Consider the following 11,997-nt stretch of genomic DNA (forward strand, 5'->3'; position numbering starts at 1 on the left):
TCCACACAGCCTTGGCAATGAGGCAGAGTGTAGATAACCACCATCCTGGCAGGAAGGTCACATGTGTGAGACAGTCACTCAGGACACACGGCCTGACTGTAAGCAGGGTGCTGGCGATCAGGACTGTCCCAGAAACCCAGGATGATTGGCCTCGGTACTTATCTTGTCACGGCTCTAGATTCCTATGACGTGAGGCATCCCACTGCCTTCGTGTTTACCAAGCAATACTCTGGCGGTGACCTGGTTTCCCGTGTAGATTTTGCTGTCTGGGAGGAGGGTGAACTGAACTGCAGACGCTGAGTTTGGTTTTCTTCCAAGTTGCAGTTCTCATCACTTGGTAGGTTGGGCTTCTGGCTTCTTAGGGGTCCGTTCTGCAGGTGGGTCCTCTAAGAGGAGTTGATAGAATTTAGCTCTTTGAAGAGCTGAGAGGCCGACTCGGTGTTCCATCTCGCTGCAGACCATCTCCCCAAGATGTCTGTCCTCCGTCCAGCAGGTTATCAACCTTGTCCTGGCATTTCACCTCTACATTGAGCTTTGCAAAACCTCGATAGCATCATAAAGAGCTCTGGTGCCCACCTGCCTTTGTGTCCTGGCTCTTAGCTGTGGCTCCTTGTGCAAGATTCCCCACTCCGGTCTCTGCAGGCAAAATTTTGTTGTTGTTGTTGTTATTTGTTTTTTGGTTTTGGTCCATTTCCTCTGCCATGAAATTCCTCGAACTCAGGCTTGGGAGACCAAATAGAAATATGAGTAACATGCGTGTGACAGCACCAGGCATGTAGCGGCACCCAGAATGTCGCTTGTTGTCACTGTTCCTGTTGTGCCACCAGGAGCACGCAGGTCAGGGAAGACCCAGGCCTTCATGGCCGGCTGGCGGGCACTTCCTGCCCCTGGGCCTGGTTTCTCGGACCGAGAGCTGCTGCCGGCTCCGCACGTGTGGAGTGGGGCAGCCTGGAGGAGGTGGCGGTCAATGCAAAGGAGGATGAGGGGCGGTGGAGCCAGCTGGCGGGGTGCTCACGCGGCTCTGCTTGCTTCATGCAGGCCGCCAGGACGCTGAACACCTGTGTGCAACCTCCGCCTGCCGTGATTCTCTAAGCTCGTTTTCCGAGAAAACATGTTTTTCGTTCTTAAATTCTACCCCCCCGCCCCGACGTTTTGTTTTCAGGCTTTAAAACACCAGCCCTTTTAGATTTTCCCTGAGCCCATCGGCCCACAGAACCCTTGGAGAATGACTTCGCGTTAACCCCAGTGGGAGCAGACGAGCTAATACGCTTTCTTCTTTTAGTCTCAGGCCGAGGGAAGCGAATGTGGACAGTGCACAGGCTTACTATTCTAGAAAGTTACCGTAAGCCCTGCTCAGCATGTAGGAAACTGCGTGATGACACATAACACACGCCAGGGATTTTCGAGGACCCAGCCGCCAGCTACGGACTGGTTGGAGGGTGAGCGGCAGTTCGGGTTCAGGGACAGGTGGAAAGGGTATACTCGGGATGACCCGCCGTGTTTTTCTGTCATTTCTTATGTTAAAAAGTGACTTTTGAGAGACTGTATTATGGAAAAATTTTAAAAAAAATTTATTGGAGAGGGGCGCCTGGGTGGCTCAGTGGGTTAAAGCCTCTGCCTTCGGCTCAGGTCATGATCTCTGGGTCCTGGGATCGAGCCCCGCATCGGGCTCTCTGCTCAGCAGGGAGCCTGCTTCCCCTCTCTCTCTGTCTGCCTCTCTGCCTACTTGTGATCTCTGTCTGTCAAATAAATAAAATCTTTATTAAAAAAAAATTATTGGAGAGCGCCTGCGCGCTAGAGTGCGCATGCGCAGGGGGTAGGGGCAGAAGCAGAGGAAAAAGCAGGGTCTCAGCTGAGCAGGGAGCTGAGGCGGGGCTGGAATCCAGGACCCTGAGATCATGACCTGAGCTGGAGGCAGACGCCAAACCGACTGAGTCACACAGGTGCCCTGGAAATGTTCACTTACCCAGAAGTAGGGAGAACGGTGAAATGCAACCCCGCGTGCGCTTCCCCTGGCTGCAGCCGTGCTGTCGGGGACGGGAGGACTCCCGAGTGGATGGCCCAAAGGACAGGTCAGTGGTGGTAGCCGGATGGCCAGGGGCGGGGAGTGCCCTCAGGAAATGCGGTGGGAGGAGATGTCAGGTGGACAAGGGCATCGCAAGCTGGCGGGGGGCGTGGAGCTGGAAGAAAGTAGGTTGTTACGCGTGAAATGCGGAAAAGAACTATATGAGTGTGATTTTCATTACAGCGGTTTTAAAGACAACGTTCTAGCGGCGCCTTTTCTTCCTGTAGTGATAAATAGCACGGCTCGTATTGAAAGGAGCACAATGTGGACAGTTGGCGCGTGCTCGCTCCCAGCTGAACTGTATTCCTTCCCTGCGCCTCTCAGGTCTGTGCACCTGCTTCGCTGAGACCCCCGGCTTCTCTCCCCAGGGTGTGTGTGTTGGTGAGCACTTACAAAGTTACAAAGTTACAGCGCACTCCTGACTGCGGGAGAAGCTTCAGGTGCACGAGACTGCTGTCGACCCTGGAACGTTCCTCCAGGCTCGAGCTGGGGGACGGGGGACCCTCGGGAGATGTCGATGCCTTGAGGTTCTGGCGCTGCGCACGCTCTAGCTCTTTCCTGTAGTCTTTACAGGAGCCTTTGGGAGGTGGGTGTTATCCACCCCATTTTACAGATGAGAGAACAGAGACTTCTAGAAGCAAGCTGTTTTGCCAGGGCTTAAAAAAAAGTGCATCTAAACCCCAGAAATAAAAATAAAGATAAGGGAAGTCCTTTCAAACACTTGGGGACTGACTGCCTGCCTCTGGTTTATTTCATTATCTCATGAGCCAAAACATCTTGAAACCTATGGAAGAAAAGGATACATTTTAGGAGCTGTGGATTATAATTTGTTGTTTTTGCCTGAAGTGCTGTTTTCTTTGATGGAGGACTAAAAAGCTCTTGTTAGTGAAGATTCCCAAATCCTGGTGTAAATAGGACCTAAATGTTTGCACAAATCCCCTCTGAACTCTGCAGGGTGGGGTAAATGCAAGACGGTCTATTTGACCGCATTGTGTAGGCAGTGGCCTGGTCTGTGTGCCCACCCTGAGCTTCTCAGTGGCCACAGCCCAGTTGACCCTCCTTGGGCTGGTTCTCCGTTCTCGCCTCTATTACCGGCTTTGCTTCCACTCAGGGCAGCCTTGATGTTGCCCTGGCTCAGGCGTCCATCCCGAAACCTTGGCCGTGCCAGCTTGTCCTCAGACGCCATCCCTGACTCCCCCATCCCACCGAGGGGCTTTCCTTCTTTCCAAATCTCATGCCCTCCTTCTTGTCCTCCCCAGCCTCTCTCCGGCTTTGCCTTCGGCTCCCTCCATGCACCCAGCCAGCTTCCCTTCTACACGCTTGCTTTTCCCTTGTGGGCTGTGCTGCCCTGAGCTGCGTGTCCTGCCTCCATGTGGAGCCAGAACCCCGTCCCACCTGCTTCTACCTGCCTCGGTGCCCTGTGTGTGCCGCCTCCCCGAGCCTGCGCGCCTTAGTCTGGTCTCAGGTGTCACTCAGAAAGCACAGTTCAGGGTGCCTGGGTGGCTCAGTTGGTTAAACAGCTGCCTTTAGCTCAGATCATGATCTCAGGATCCTGGGATGGATTCCTGCATCAGGCTCCTTGCTCGGCAGGGAGCCTGCTTCTCTCTCTCTCTCTCTGCCTATTGCTCTGCCTGTTTGTATTCTCTCTCTCTCTGTCAAATAAATAAATAAAATCTTAAAAAAAAAAAGCACAGTTTGGGGCGCCTGGGTGGCTCAGTGGGTTAAAGCCTCTGCCTTCGGCTCAGGTCATGGTCCCAGGGTCCTGGGATCGAGCCCCACATCGGGCTCTCTGCTCCGCAGACAGCTTGCTTCCTCCTCTCTCTCTGCCTGCCTCTCTGCCTAGTTGTGATTTCTCTCTGTCAAATAAATAAAATATTAAAAAGAAAAAAAAGCACAGTTCGACAGGGAGAAGTGACTAACAGAATTCCATCTTTTGCCTTCAAACGATGTTCAAGGGAGGCAAACAGAAATGCAGACCCTTCTCTGTTCCTCTTTTTTTTTTAAAATATTTTATTTATTTATTTGACAGAGAGAGAGAGATCACAAGTAGGCAGAGAGGCAGGCAGAGAGAGAGGGAGAAACAGGCTCCCCACTGAGCAGAGAGCCCGATGCGGGGCTCGATCCCAGGACCCTGAGATCATGACCTGAGCCGAAGGCAGAGGCTTAAACCGCTGAGCCACCCAGGCGCCCCTCTCTGTTCCTCTTTGCTGGCACTTCTAGCCTGGCCATGCTGTCCGTGACTTGGCACCCTGCCCCAGCCACAACAGCAACATTAGAAGTACGGTTTTTCACCCAAACGTCCTTTCTGCTCTCCAGCCTCCATGTGTGGCTGATCACCTGGCAAGGGGAGGTCAGTGAGCCCTTCAGAGCCACAGGTGCCGCCTCTAAACTTATGGTCACCCCATGAGGTGTCCCTGTGAGGCGGGGGACCACACCTTCACTCCGGAGATCTGGATTGAATGTGTTGTGTTCCTGTGAATACCAGCTTTCCCTGTGAAAAGATACAGAATTTCCTCCCAAAGTATCATCTGGTGTCAGAAACAGTTTCTTTAAATGGTACCCATGATCCCTTTTGCTAGGTAGACTTTTCTAGATGCCATCTGGAAATTCCTTCATTTGTCTGTTTTGAAGTGTTCCTTTTCTATCATTCTCTTTAGAGCTTCCTTTAGGTAGTCTTTTGGTCACGCGCGTGAGCAGGAGGTGTTTTTGTCCTTTCGTTCAGCTTTTGGGCAGGCGACTCTTTAGTCTTGTGTTTGAAACACAGCTGTAATGTACAGTCATGTTTTTTTACCCCTTGAGGCTATACCTGCCTTATTTATTTATTTTTAGCTCAAACATCTTTCTCCGAATTGCCTTCAAAATTCAATTTCTGGGGCGCCTGGGTGGCTCAGTTTATCAAGCCTCTGCCTTCGGCTCAGGTCATGATCTCAGGGTCCTGAGATCGAGCCCCGCATCGGACTCTCTGCTCAGCAGGGAGCCTGCTTCCCTTTCTCTCTCTGCCTGCTTGCGATCTCTGTCTGTCACGTAAATAAATAAAATCTTAAAAAAAAATTCCATTTCTGATGCTGCTTTTTATTTTCCAGCAAGTTTCAGAGTCAAACCTTAGATGGCCCTACGTTGTTTTCCCTTTTCCCAAATCGGCTTTGCCAACACCTGCATCTCGCGTGGCTGTGGGCTCTCCGCGGCCGTGTGTCATCTTCGTCACCACTTTCTATCACCGAGACCCTCCGGAGTTCCATTCTCTATAAAATGACAGTGTTTTGTTACTTGAAAATGAGAGTTCACCTCAACCGTTGTCAAATATAATGAGTTCTGAATTGGTGATTTTAAGTCTCAATAAGCCTCTTCCAGAAAAATAAAACAAAAACAAAACCCAAAAAACATGAAGATTAAGGTTTCTGACCCTTGGGCATGTCTAGTCAAACATGTGCTGCGTCTCATGCACGGAATGAAATCCAGCCCGCTGGTCTGAATTCAGAGCCGCATCTGCTTTCTTTGGTGCTGAGAGAACATCAACAGTCTTCTCCTTGGCCTCGCTTAAACTTCTGGAAAGCTAGCTTGCTTTCTTTTTTCTCTTTAAAGATTCATCCATTCATTTTAGAAAGATCACAGACAAGTGGGGCGAGGGGCAAAGGGAGAGAGAGAGAGAGAGACCCCATGCCGAGTGTGGAGCCCAGTCTCATGGTCCTGAGATCATGACCTGAGCTGAAATCGAGTCTGCGGCTCAACCGACTGAGGCACCCAGGCGCCCCCAGGAAAGCTTTCTTGAATAGAGAATTTTCTTCTTGCGCAGAAAACTGGAATTATCTTGCTATGGCCAAGCCTCAAAGGGAAATGAATATTTTAAGCCGTTTTATTTTGTAGATGTTGTTTCATTTTGCATGGTGTGAATCCTAACCAACTTTAAAGAAAGTGGTCACTTCTTATTTTTCTGTCTCGAATTAAGTCTCCTGCTCCTTTTAGCTATGGAAGAAATTGTTCCACAAAGTTTCTCATGGTGAACTTGTAGCAACTTATATATAAAAAGGACATGAACAGATAATTCACTAAAAAGGACTAGTACACTTGGAAATAAAACATTCATCCTTGTTACTTATCTCAAAAATACAAATTAGAAGATAAAAAGAAGGATTTTTTTTAACTTCTCATAATAGCAGATAAAAAAAAGAAAGATGGGCACATAACTTCTTACATTGCTGATAAGAATATCAATTTGGGGGCGCCTGGGTGGCTCAGTCATTTAAGCCTCTGCCTTCGGCTCAGGTCATGTTCTCAGGGTCCTGGGATCGAGCCCCGCATCAGGCTCTCTGCTCAGTGGGGAGCCTGTTTCTCCCTCTCTGCCTGCCTCTCTGCCTACTTGTGACCTCTCTCTCTGACAAATAATTAAATTAAAAAAAAAAAAAAAGAATATCAATTTGTACTTCCTGGCTTTCCAGAAAACAATTTGGTATATTGTATATCAAGAGCCCAAGAATGGTCTTTTTTTTATTTGACAGACAGAGATCACAAGTAGGCAGAGAGGCAAACAGAGAGAGGAGGAAGCAGGCTCCCTGCCAAGCAGAGAGCCTGATGAGGGGCTGGATCCCAGAACCTTGGGAGGCTTTAACCCACTGAGCCACCCAGGTGCCCCAAGAACCTAAGAATGGTCTTAACCCTCTAGATACATTTTCAGAAATAGTCTTAAAATGGACAAAGATTTATATACACTGGATTATTCATCATGGGACTATTTTAAGAGTGAACTGGAAACAAAATTGTCAGTTTGGAAAGAAGTTGGAGAAGAGGGAGGAAGACTTGAAATTTCACACGTTTCTAGTTTTGGGCATAAGGAGTCTTACTGGGCAGTAAAAAACCTGTGGACAGGTCAGTACAAATCTATTTGTTTATTTTTTAAATTTAAATTCGATTTAATTAACATATAGTATATTATTAGTTTCAGGGTAGAATTTAGTGGTTCCTCACTTACATACAACACTCAGTGCTCATCACAAGCCCTCCTTAATGCCCATGACCGAGGTACGCCACCCCTCCACCCCCCTCCCTTCCAACAACCGTCGATTTGTTTCTAATTATTAAGAGTCTCTTATGGTTTGTCTCCCTCTCTGGTTTCATCTTGTTTTATTTTTTCCTCTCTTCCCCTATGGTCCTTTGTTTTTTTCCCCCCCTTAAATTCCACATATGAGTAAAATCATATGATATTTGTCTTTCTCTGACTGACTTATTTCGCTTAGCATAATACCCTCTCGTTCCATCCACGTCCTTGCAAATGGTAAGATTTCATTCTTTTTGATGGCTGAGTAATATTCCTGTGTGTGTGTGAGTGTGTGTACACCACATCTTCTTTAGCCATTCATCTGTCGATAGACATTTGGGTTCTTTCCATAGTTTGGCTCTTGTGGACATTGCTGCTGTAATCATTGGGGTGCACGTGCCTCTTCAGATCACTATGTTTGTATCCTTTGGATAAATACCCAGTAGTGCGATTGCTGGGTTGTGGGGTAGCTCTATTTTCAACTTTTTGAGGAACCTCCAGACTATTTTCCAGAGTGGCTGTACCAGTTTGCATTCCCACCAACAGTGTAGGAGGGTTCCCCTATCTCTGCATCCTTGCCAATATCTGTTGTTTCCTGGGCTGTTCATTTTAGCCATTCTGACCGGTGTGAGGTGGTATCTCGATGTGGTTTTGATTTGTAGTTCCCTGATCTGAGTGATGTGGAACATTTTTTCATGTGTCATTGGCCATTTGGATGTCTTTAGAGAAGTGCCTCTTCATGTCTTCTGCCACTTCTTTTTTTTTTTAATTTAATTTCTTTTCAGTGTACCAGAATTCATTGTTTATGCACCACACCCAGTGCTCCATGCAATACGTGCCCTCCATAATGCCCACCACCAGGCCCACCCAACCTCCCACTCCCCTCCCCTCCAAAACCCTCAGTTTGTTTCTCAGAGTCCATAGTCTCTCATGGTTCATCTCCCCCTGCAATTTCCCTCAACTCCCTTCTCCTCTCCATCTCCCCGTGTCCTCCGTGTTCTTTGTTATGCTCCACAAATAAGTGAAACCATATGATACTTGACTCTCTCTGCTTGACTTATTTCACTCAGCATAATCTCTTCCAGTCCCGTCCATGTTGCTACAAAAGTTGGGTATTCATCCTTTCTGATGGAGGCATAATACTCCATCGTGTATATGGACCACATCTTCCTTATCCATTCATCCATTGAAGGGCATCTTGGTTCTTTCCACAGTTTGGCGACCGTGGCCATTGCTGCTGTGAACATTGGGGTGCAGATGGCCCTTCTTTTCACTACATCTGTATCTTTGGGGTAAATACCCAGTAGTTCTTCACCATTTCTTTTTTTTTTTTTTTTTAAATTTTATTTATTTACTTGACAGAGAGAAATCACAAGAGAGGCAGGCAGAGAGAGAGGAAGGGAAGCAGGCCCCCCGCTGAGCAGAGAGCCCGATGTGGGACTCGATCCCAGGCCCCCGAGATCATGACCTGAGCTGAAGGCAGCGGCCTAACCCACTGAGCCACCCAGGCGCCCTTCTTCACCATTTCTTGATTGGGTTATTTGTTCCTTGGGTGTTAAGTCTGAGAAGCTGTTTGTAGATTTTGGATAGTAGCCCTTTATCTGATAAGTCATTTGTAAGTATCTTCTCCCACTCTGTAGGTTGCCTTTCAGTTTTGTTGACTGTTTCCTTTTGTTGTGCGAAAGCTTTTTGTCTTGATGAAGTCCCAGTAGTTCATTTTTGCTTTTGCTTCCCTTGCCTTTGGAGACGTGTCTAGCAAGAAGTTGCTGTGGCTGAGGTCACAGAAGTTGCTGCCTGTGTTCTCTTCTAGGATGTTGATGGATTCCTATCTCACATTTAGGTCCCTCATCCATTTGAGTTTATTTTTGTATATGGTGTAAGAAAGTGGTCTAGTTTCATTCCTCTGCATGTGGCTGTCCAATTTTCCCAGCACCATTTGTTGAAGAGACTGTGTTTTTTCCACTGGATATTTTTTCTTGCTTCGTCAAAGATTAGCTGACCATAGAGTCGAGGGTCCATTTCTGAGGTCTCTATTCTGTTCCATTGATCTATGTGTCTGTTTGTGTTCCAGTATCATACTGTCTTGATGATTACAACTTTGTAATAGAGCTTGAAATCTGGAACTGTGATGCCTCCAGCTTTGGTTTTCTTTTTCAACATTCCCCTGGTGATTCAGGTTTTCCAGTTCCATACAAATTTTAGGATTACTTGTTCGAGCTCTGTGAAAAATGTTGATTGTATTTTGATAAGAATTGTATTGAATGTGTAGATTGCTTTGGGTAGCATTGACATTTTAACAATATTTGTTCTTCCAGTCCATGAGCATGGAATGTTTTTCCATTTCTTTGTGTCTTCGTCTATTTCTTTCATAAGTACTCTATAGGTTTGTTTTTTTTTTTAGATTTTTAAAAATTTTTATTTTTTTGACAGACAGAGATCACAAATAGGCAGAGAGAGAGGAAGGGAGGCAGGTTCCCCGCTGAGTAGAGAGCCTGATGCAGGGCTTGATCCCAACCCTGGGATCATAACCTGGGCTGAAGGCAGAGGCCTTAACCCACTGAGCCACCCAGGTGCCCCAGTACTCTATAGTTTAAAGAGTACAGGTCTTTGGGGGCACCTGGGTGGCTCAGTGGGTTAAAGCCTCTGCCTTCGGCTCAGGTCATGATCCCAGGGTTCTGGGATGGAGCCCTGCATCGGGCTCTCTGCTCAGTGGGGAGCCTGCTTCCTCCTCTCTCTCTGCCTGCCTGTCTGCCTACTTGTGATCTCTGTCTGTCAAATAAATAAAAAAATAAATCTTAAAAAAAAAAAAGAGTGCAGATCTTTGCCTCTTTGGTTAGGTTTATTCCTAGATATCTGATGGTTTTTGGTATAATTGTAAATGGGATCGATTCCTTGATTTCTCTTTTTCCTGCCTCATTCTTTGTGTCTAGAAATCCATTGCACTGATTTTATATGCTGCCACTTTGCTGAATTCCCGTATCAGTTCTAGCAAGTTTTGGGTGGAGTCTTTTGGGTTTTCTGCATAGTATCATGTCATCTGCAAAGAGTGAAAGTTTGACTTCTTCTTTGCCAAGTTGTCTGCTTTTTATTTCTTTTTGTTGTCTAATTGCAGAGGCTAGGATTTCCAGTACTATGTTGAACAACAGTGGTGAGAGTGGGCATCCCTGCCACGTTCCTGATCTTAGGGGAAAAGCTCTCAATTTTTTCCCATTGAGAACGATAGTTACTGTGGGTTTTTTGTATATGGCTTTTAGGATATTGAGGTATGTTCCCTCTATCATTATGCTGCAGAGAGTTTTTGTCAAGAAAGCCTGCTGTATTATGCTTTTCTTGCATCTACTGAGAGAATCGTATGGTTCTTGTCCCTTCTTTTATTAATGTGGTGTATCACATTCATTGAATTTGTGGATGTTGAAACACCTTTGCAGCCCAGGAATAAATCCTTCTTGGTTGTGATGAATAAGCCTTTTAATGTACTGTGTTTATTTTTGTAAGTATTAAAACAACACATATTGGGGCGCCTGGGTGGCTTGTTGGTTAAGCATCTGCCTTTGGCTCAGGTCATGATTCCAGGGTCCTGGGATTGAGCCCCACGTTGAGCTCTCTGCTCAGTGGTGCTTCTCTTTCCTCTACCTGCTGGTCTGCCTACTTGTGCTTTCATGTAGTCTTTCTGTCAAATAAATAAATAAAATCTTGGGAAAACTAACCAACCAACCAACCCATGTGCATCCCTGTTGGTGGTAGGCTGGAGGTCACTTGTATATAAACCAGTCTGAGTGGACGAAGGATGTGTGTACCTTGAACTGTAGCAGGAGTTGGAGGCTCAGGATCCTCTTAACCAGTCCTAACCTGAGCATTATGGGGGGCCTTGGAGTGGGCTTGGCCACAGTTGCGGATAACAACAAAGCTAGTGTTAGAGCCCCATCTCCCGAGTCGAGTCAGTTTGTGTCCATCTGGAACCCAAAAAGTGAATGATAGCCTCTTACATCACTTAAATGTTTGTGGCATAGAAATGGCACAGGCCCATTTTATAGATAAAGACACTGAGATTAGGAAAGTGGAGTAACTTGTCTAAGATCACACAGTGATTGAGTGGTGGAATTGTCAGAGTAGAGAAAGAAAATGGAATAATGAGATGAACATTCAAAATTTTACTTCTGGCTTTTCTTATGCTCCTCCCACGTTTGGACAAAATCTCTCAGTGTGTTGATCAAAAATTCTTTTTTTAGTGGATTTTGAAGGGAGAGGAGTCTGATCATCATATAAAAAAGTATCTGATCTCTCATATGGGTATGTATCTCCTACAACCTTCTTACCTTTCCTGCTTTATGTAACTGTTGATAATACCCCACTGGGGCCAGGGACAGCTGTTTCTTCACTTTAGCGAGTTTTGTAAATACATTTTTTCCCCCTTTATTGGCTGGTGCTACCCTACCTATCCAATGCCCCTGCTTTGGTCCTCTGTGCAGGGTCCCATGTCTATATTTGAAGAACAGGTAGGAATGGATGCCTTATCTGATGTAGGATATAGAACCTTAACTTTATAAGCTTCAGTCAAGCCAACAAGAATGTTAAGAACATCTTTAATAAAGTTGCAATTATTTCTTTTCTTGGATTGCACTTTCCCCATGGCAGAATACTTCATGAGCTTCACTATATTTGATCTTTGTGCTAATTAAGGGAGGAAGCAGGACAGGGGTGATCATCTCTGTCTTTATAGATGAGAGAATTGAGGTTCCCAGAGGCAATGGGACTTGTCCACAGTGACTCAGGAGTGGGCGATGACGCTGGGACTGGGATTCAGATCTTCCCATCCCAGACCAGCCCTCTTTCTGAGGCACCATTTGCTTCTTAGAAATACATTTTTTTCCTTCTCTCTCTGTCTCTCCCCCCCTTTTTT

This window comes from Meles meles, chromosome 13, assembly GCF_922984935.1.
Source record: "Meles meles chromosome 13, mMelMel3.1 paternal haplotype, whole genome shotgun sequence".
NCBI lineage: Eukaryota > Metazoa > Chordata > Mammalia > Carnivora > Mustelidae > Meles > Meles meles.